Here is an 8,163-nt window from a genome sequence, read left to right on the forward strand (position 1 = left end):
CGGGATCCACACCAAGGTCTGTCTGACTCCAGAGTCTAGGATCTTACTCATGACCTAATAATGTCCCCATGTATGATGAAGTGCTATTCCTTTTTCGGAGGAGGGGGATATAATTAGCTTAATTTTTATACAATCACTTTTTGTTCTGGCGAAGCTAATGCGCAGTTTCCATTAGAATCAAGTAGGTTTAAGGGCTTGAGGTAGTCTTTGCCTTATCTATATTGAACGTTTTTTTCTAGAGAAACTTACCCGTGGAAAGAGCGGCAATTACCACTCAAGAGAAAATGTGCCAGTGAATGAGTAGTAGGCTGTTGATTTAAGGGTTAGTAAACACATAAAGAGCTTGCTAAGTCCTTAATTACTGGTGTTCAGTTAAGAATGCACCTTCCTGCTTTGACGTTGGTGTGGGTATCAAGCCAGAGAAACAGGAACTGCTATTTCATGGGCAGTGAGACAGACTTTCTCTGAGCATCTAGCAGCTCCCAATGCATACTGAAAATAAATGATAGGTAACAAAGAAATGAGATGAGAGGAACCAATTAAAAGTAATTTAATTTAACACACACATTTAAATTACTGTGTATATTGTTACTCTGCTCTGCTAGGCCATGGTGATTCTAGCATTTCTATAAAGGAGGGGTCAGTGTTTTTGTTGGAAGAGGATACTCAGGAGGGTATTTTTATACTAATTTTATAAAGCAGAGAACACTGTTTTGTTTTTTTTTCCCTTCGATTATACATTTATTTGAAGAAAGGGTTGTTGCTTTTGGAAATTATACTTTCCCACAGAAAGACACAAAACTCACAGCACCTTCTTCCCTACTTAGCCTCAAGGGAGCTTAACAGAGCCTGATTAAGCAAAGAAAGTCATCAAACTTTTCTTCGACAGCTCAGAAATCCCTTGGGTTGAGTTGAGTTTTAGGTGAAGGGTTCATACTGGTGTCAAATGAGTTCCCGCCATCTCATCACTGTCCACACTTGACAGGACTCCAGTTCCACCACACTCACACTGACAGCCAGGAGACAAGCATTCATTCATGCTTGATACCTGAAGAAAGAAACACCTGGCTGTGATTACCTGCAACTACAGAGTTAAATTTTTATTAAATAACTTCATGACCCATTTCCAGAAGAGCAGGGACTTCAAATGGTGCCCAGGCTTTAAGGGTTTGCCTTTCTCTCCCTGTGCCCTGGCCTCCTTCCCACTATCTACCTCAGAGGCTTCTAGCTTTTTCCTCTTTGCTGAGCACCCAGGATTCCTTTCGCCTCCCCACCCCCGACCCCTGCCCTTGTAACAGGGGAAAACAAGGCACTGAGTTGTGTCACAACTTCAGCCTGTGTGGCACAGTGATTCTCAGCCTGCCCCAAATCCTGGTAACAGGTAAGAGAGACCTGAATTCACATCTCACTTAATTAGGAATACTTTCCTTCCACTCTAGAAAAAGCAAAATAGCCTTACAAGAAAACAAACTTTGTAAGTTGGCTAGTTCCTGACAATAGGAGAAAATCACTAGTGGCTGGTGTGGGTCTACGGAAGGCCTTAAGTTGCCTCAATTTATACTTACCTGGAGCAGACTGAGCTGAAGGTTGGGTAGTAACTTAAAGCAATAAACACATAAAAGAGTTATTGATATATTAAGCTCTGGTGACACAGGGTTTCTTTCTTTTTTTTACCCTTTTTTTCCAAAACTCACTAATACATGGCCGTACGAGGGCAGGGATTTTGTTGCTTGGAACTTACAAGGCTCTCAATGAAAATATTATTACATGAATGTGTGAAAGCCAATATGGATCAATGATGTGGATGATGAACAAACCTGTTTCCACCTGCTGATAGGATTTACACGAAGGAGACAAGGTTGGAGTCCAGGCCTTCTCATTTCTACTCCTAGGAAGGCAGCTATGCATCACTACCAGCACAAGCACCACCCCTACTACCAACATGAGTACTGCTAACTATACAAATTGCTGTTATTGATTGTCTCTTCTATGCCAGATATCATACCAGGCAATTTACATTTATATTCGTACTTAAATTGAGCTTCACAATAACCCTGTGAAGTAGGTATTATCATTCCCTTTTAATAGATAAGGACACTAAAGCTCACAGAAGTAACTTGTTCAATTTCACAGTTAAACAGCAAAATAGGGATTTTCATGTAGATCTAACTGACCCCAAAACTCACTGCTTTTTTTTTTTTTACTACATTGCCAAGGTGTAAAGGAGAGAATGATATCTATTGTTATTAAGAGGTTCTAAAGGGAAAGTATGTGCCTTGTTATGAGGAAAAAAATATTCTGTCAACTCCAACATGAGTCAACTACTTCCATTTTAATGTTATTATTTGTGGTATTGATGTAGTGAGTTGTTATTATATTTTCTAGCATTCATATCAAGTTTGTAATACATGATTAGACATTTATAAGAATTCTCTCTAATTTATATATAATGTTAGTCATAGCTATCCTCTCTGAGAATAGGAGTCAAGTCCCCTGATGCATGCGCTATCATTCTTAGAAAAACATTAGCCACTGTGTAAATAGTCACAGAAAGACCAGGAATCTGGCACTTCAAGACTATTTAAATAGTTCCTTGATGCAACATCCTTATTGACTGATTATTGTAAAAGATTATGAACCATATTGTGCTTACCCTGGAAGTGATAAATCATTTCACCATATAATTACCAGATTACATTCTAACACATGAATCAGGCATTATCAAGGCATCCAATGATTTATAGAGCCAAACGTCAGTTTTCTAGAAAAGAGGTGACATGGCACAGTAGATAGACATCTAATATGAAATGGCCGGTGGTCTCCTTGGTCTGCTAAATACCAGAGAGACTAGAAATCTGCAACTGTTGATACAAAAATGAATACATCTCTCATCATTTGGTGAAGGACAGAAGACAGGACTGGGATTATAGGAGCTAATGGGAAGAAGGTGAAAACAACCTTTTCTCAATCTCCACTCCTGGCCCTAGGATAAGCTCACAAAAAAACATGTGGCAATAGGGCCAGCCGCGTGGCTCAGTTGGTTAAGAGCTTGCTCAAGAGTTTGAGCTCTGAGCAACAGCGGTTCAAGTCCAGCCCGAGCTGAGTAGCTGCTGAGCTGCCAACAGGTAGCAGGATGGCTCAGTTTAAAAAAAAAAAATGTGGCAATGACTCCCATAGTCTCTTAACTAATAACTAATTAATAAGTTAATTTTAAAAAAACGTCCTTGATCCACATTTTCCTCCATCTAGTGAGCCATGGCTCTGACCACCTTTCCAGCAAAATTCCTCAAGAGTTGTTCATATGAACTTCTCTCCTTACTCTTCGCCAGTTCTCTCTTGAGCCTCTGAAACTGACCTTGACATCATCACCAGTGCCCTCTGCACTGTCAGCTCTGTTTGACAGTCAATCACTCTCTCCTTCAAGATACACTTTTTTTCACTTGACTTCCAGAGCATCACTCTCAAGACTTCATTGGCTAATCTTTGTCTCCTCTGCATCTTCCTAAATCCTTTGACCTCTCAATGCTGAGATCCCCAAGGTTCAGTCTTTGGAATGCTTTTGTTCTCAAGGTGATTTAATCCAGATATTCCTTTTTTAATACAATCCATATATCAACAATCTCAAAATCATATCTCCAAGTCTGGCCACCCCCTAAATGCCAGACTGGCTTACCCACTGCCTATTCTTCATCTCCATTTGGATAACTCATAGGCATTTCAAACCTAACTTCTCCAAAGCCGAACTCTTGATCGTCTCTACCCCTCAAACTTGCTCCCCTCATAATCATCTTTATCTCAGCTGATGCAACTCCATTCTCTTTACTCTTCTAACCAAATACCTTCACTCCTCTACTTCTCCTGACTTCTGCTACATCTCTTAGAAAATCCTGATGACTCCACCTTCAAAATAACTCCAGATTCTGACCACTCCTCCTCATCTCCATCGCTGATGCCCCAGTCCAAGCTACTGTTATCTTTAGCCTAGATTAGTCAGCTTGCCTCCTTAGTGATCTTCCTGCTTTCATCCTTATTCCCCTTAGTCTATTCTCTATATGGCAGCCAGAATGGTCCTTTTAAAGTCTAAGTTTGATTATGTCACCCCTCTGTTTAAAAAAAACATCCAATGGCTTCTCAGTAAAAGTCAAAGTCCTCACAGGGGTCCACAAGGCCTTCTGTGACCCCCTACTACCTTTTTCACCTGCTTGCCTAGTACTGTTCTCTCCCTCCCTCACCTCCAGTCCCACCAGCCTCTTTGCATTTCCTAAACTTACCAAGCCCACTTCTGCCTCAGGATTTTTGTACTTAGAGTTCCTTCTACCTGAAGTGCATAGATATTCATGTTGGCTCACTCTCTATTCAGGTCTCTGCTTAAATGTTACAGCCTCAGAGAGCCTTCTTGAGCAAATTTCTACTTCTTCACCCTTTGTCCTCTTAACTGGTTTTAGTTTTTCTTCATTGCATGCACCACCAGCTGACACTTTATATATTTATGTATCTGTGTGGTCTGTCTGCTCCTGTTTCATTATAATCTCTATGAAGGCTGGAATTTGGGAGTATTTTGTAATCATTGTATCCCCATTGCTAGAATAGTTCCAGGTGTGTAGTAGGTGTTTAATAAATATTTATTGAGTGAATGGTTCACTTCCTGGAGGGAGGTGAATCTTAAAGAACATGTAAGAATTAGCCAGACAGGTGAGGATGGAAGATGATTCTTCTAGTCAGAGAAAAAAATTATCCCCAGTCAACTCCAACATGAGTCAACCATTTCCAAAGCCACAGAGGCCTGAGAGAACTTGGCAGCTTCAATAACTTACAAATAGCTCTGAATGACTCTGAAGATCTGCTCTATTCATACTCAGGTCCTTTCAAGCTTTTTTGCAAAGTGGGACCCCTTCTTTCCAGGGCTATTTCCCGACTAGCTCTTGGGAGAAAGTCTTGTAGTCTGAGCTAATTTCTCTTCCTTCCTAGCTCAGGAGCTCCCACCTAAGGAGCAGAAGGGGGTGGGTTGGGGGTGGGGGAGAAAGGGGGAAAGAGCCAGGGGAAGGGAGACAGTGAAGACAGAAGCGGGGGAGGAGCCCTCTCTTATGGGTTCATTACACCAGAAAGGTGCATCCAAGAAAGCCGTGTTTAGCAGCTAACGGGCCTTGGCTATGTGACTCAGCAGCCTCCAGCATGGCAGCCAAGCTGAGTTGGTTGAAGGAAGCACAGTTCCCCAAGGCCTTAGTTCCTGAGTGAGGGTTGTAAAGAGCTTCCTGAAGTGAATTGCAAAGCCATTCATTGTCCCAGCAAGATGCTTCAAAACCAGGCTCAGAACTCATCCAAAAAAAGGGCGTCTTGATCCAAGTTCACAAGGCATGTGAACAAGTCACCCAGCATCTGCCAAGAGGCCTTAGTTCCACGCGAACTGGGAAACTAACGAAGTTCCGCTGAGTGCGTGGCCCATTAGTAAAGGGCGACTGGCTCCCAAAGGCTCTGGGATTTAAATACTCAGCCTCCACAATGAGGCTGCTTCATGCGCCTCTGGCTTCTTCCACTGAAGCATCCCGGAGTGCTTTCCCAGGGTGGATGATTTACCCCATTAAGTGGATGAGGCTCAGAGAAGCCAAGCCTTGCCTGCAACCACCCAGCAAGTTAGTTCCTGAGATTGGAATTGAGACCCAGACCTCCCAGCCCTGCTGTGGTCATGGGATGGCACCCTCTGAGGGGCTCCAGAGGCCAGCAGAGGCAATGGGGCAAGACTTCTTGCATGGAAACTGAGGCCAACAAAGGGGATGGGGGCAGGCACAGGGGTGGAGCACTGCAGAGCCATCAGCGTAGCTGGAAAAACAGCTTGGAGCACGTGCGCCTACCGGAGGTATGTCAGTGGCATTTTCTTTGTAAATAAGGGGATCAGTACTCAGATTAGTAGTTGTATAATCATAAAATGTTGGAGTTGGAAGGGGCCCTGGGACAGCGTCAAACCAATTTCTTTTGTTTCTTGGTGAGGAAATGGAGATCCAAAAAGACTAACTCACCGCTCAAGGTCACACAGTTGGCCCATGCCAGAGTGAGGCTTGGAGCCTGTGTATCTTAAGCATTGACCCAGTGCTCTTTCCAAATGCCAGAAATTCTTACAATAATTACCTGTTCTTTGACAGCACCTTGAAACTGGTAAATCACTGTCTCAAACGTGAGTTAGCTTTTCCCCTCTGCTCTCCTGCCATCTGAACTGAAATGGCGTGAAAGAACCAGAGGTGAAAGGATAGGGTGCCCTGCTCAGACCTGTAATCTAAGACTTAAAACCTCCTGAATCTTCTACTCATTTGCTTTTGGAGCCAAAATTAACACAAGAAAGAAATGCTGGGAAATCTCAGAGAGGCTTGGAAAGCCAGCTTCTGGGGGCTGGTGAATCTGATCTCACCCCAGAGTCCGGCTCCCTCTGGGGCAGGTATCTAAGGGAGACGTGTCTGGAACAGTGTTCTCAGGGCTTCTTGCCTGGGCCTTCCATTCCACTGAGTGATGATCATGGCTCTTGGCAGAGGGGGTAGCTGCCAACGGGAGGCTCTCCCATCCCTCACCTACCAGGTGTTCTTCCAGCAACCACACCAGCTTGGCAGGGAGTGCCACAGCTGGGTGCTGGGATGGGCAATAAGGTGCAGCTCTCTCTTCTCTGCGGTCCAGGTGTCAACAGATGGAATATGGATGTGCCCCTCCCTTAACAAATAAATAGGCCTTTTATAGGCTGAGTAATCTACACGGGATGAGCCAGACTGTCAGTTTTCCCAGGTTTTCCAGCCAGGGGAGAACCTCGGGCCTGGATCACAGAGCCCATCACAGCTCTGTTAGGCGCGACATTTTCAGAATGCTGGCCATCCACTGGGCAGCAGTAAGGCGGTCTGTCCCTCCACTGGAAGGGACAGGGAGCCAAGGATGCCTGGGAGCTGCTACTTGGCTTTTAAACCCCCCCCCCCCCCCGCCTCACTCGCCTTTGGCAAATGTCCCGCTCCAGACTTTATGCTCATGATTCTGTGCAGGTACAGTCAGTCCCTCCTATTCAGCACCAAGAGAGACAAGAGGGAAACTGCTGAAGGAAGGAAAACACTCCATTGTTGAGAACAGCATTACCTCAAACCTCATTCTTCTCGAACTGCTTTCTGACCTCAGCGAAAGAAAGAGGAGACAGGCTCTTGAGCCATTTTCCTCTCACTTCTGGTTCCCTGCCAATGCCAGGCCTCTGAGCGAGAGGGCCAGTCTGGCTGGGTCCTGACAAGTGAAAAAGGGGCAGGTGGGCAAAGGCCAGGTGAGAAACTAAGCCCTTGAGTCTGCCAGTACCCTCCTTCCAGCCATCTGTGAGAGAGAGAGAGTTCCTGGCGTTAACATGCAAAGAGCTCCAGGCTAAGAATTGGAGGTCCTGCGCTCTTAGACACTTGCTTAGGTGACACTGAACCTCAGTTTCTTCATCTGCAAAATGGAGCTAGTTATAGCTCTCAGTGAGTTAGGATAAATGAAAGTTTTGAAACTCTGACAAGTGCGCCACTCCAAATGAGTCCTCACTTTGCTCTTGTGAGCAATCCTGGTGTTCTGTCTGTGCCCTGGCTGGTTTAGCCTCTTCCGGCCACTGCTGTGTGACTGGGGGTATGGGGGGAGGGGAGAGCTGCTCATCCAGAGAGAGGATAAAGGAGGTAGGTCCTGGGGCTTTTATTTGCACTCACTCCTTCCTATAAACAAATATTCTACAAGCACTGTGCCAGGCACTGTTCAAAGGAGCAATGGGCAAAATCCCTAATTTCAAGGATGGGTAATAGAACTAATTTCCTAGTCCTAGCCCATGATGGCAAAATACCCTTTGATTGGGACAACACGTACTATCTCGGCCTTCAGCACGCACCTGATTGATAAATACCAACAATGATGAGAGGCCTTTCTGGACCTTTCAGGCTGGAAGGCCAGCTAAGAACCCTGGGGAAACCAGCAATCCAACCCTCTCTGAGTGGTCACCTACCTTCCAACTTCTGACTGCATCACAAGTGCTGGAATCTTTGACTCACACAAGCCTGTTTTTTTAGCATGGGGTCATGTCAGGGTCAGCCATCAATCCCTAATGCTAGACAAACTCACCTCTGACTTAGTCAGAATCTCCAGGTTTTTTATCTACCAAGCAATGAATTGGCACTTTTCACTGAG

The sequence above is a fragment of the Hipposideros armiger genome, unplaced genomic scaffold (assembly GCF_001890085.2).
Source record: "Hipposideros armiger isolate ML-2016 unplaced genomic scaffold, ASM189008v1 scaffold_1856, whole genome shotgun sequence".
Lineage (NCBI taxonomy): Eukaryota > Metazoa > Chordata > Mammalia > Chiroptera > Hipposideridae > Hipposideros > Hipposideros armiger.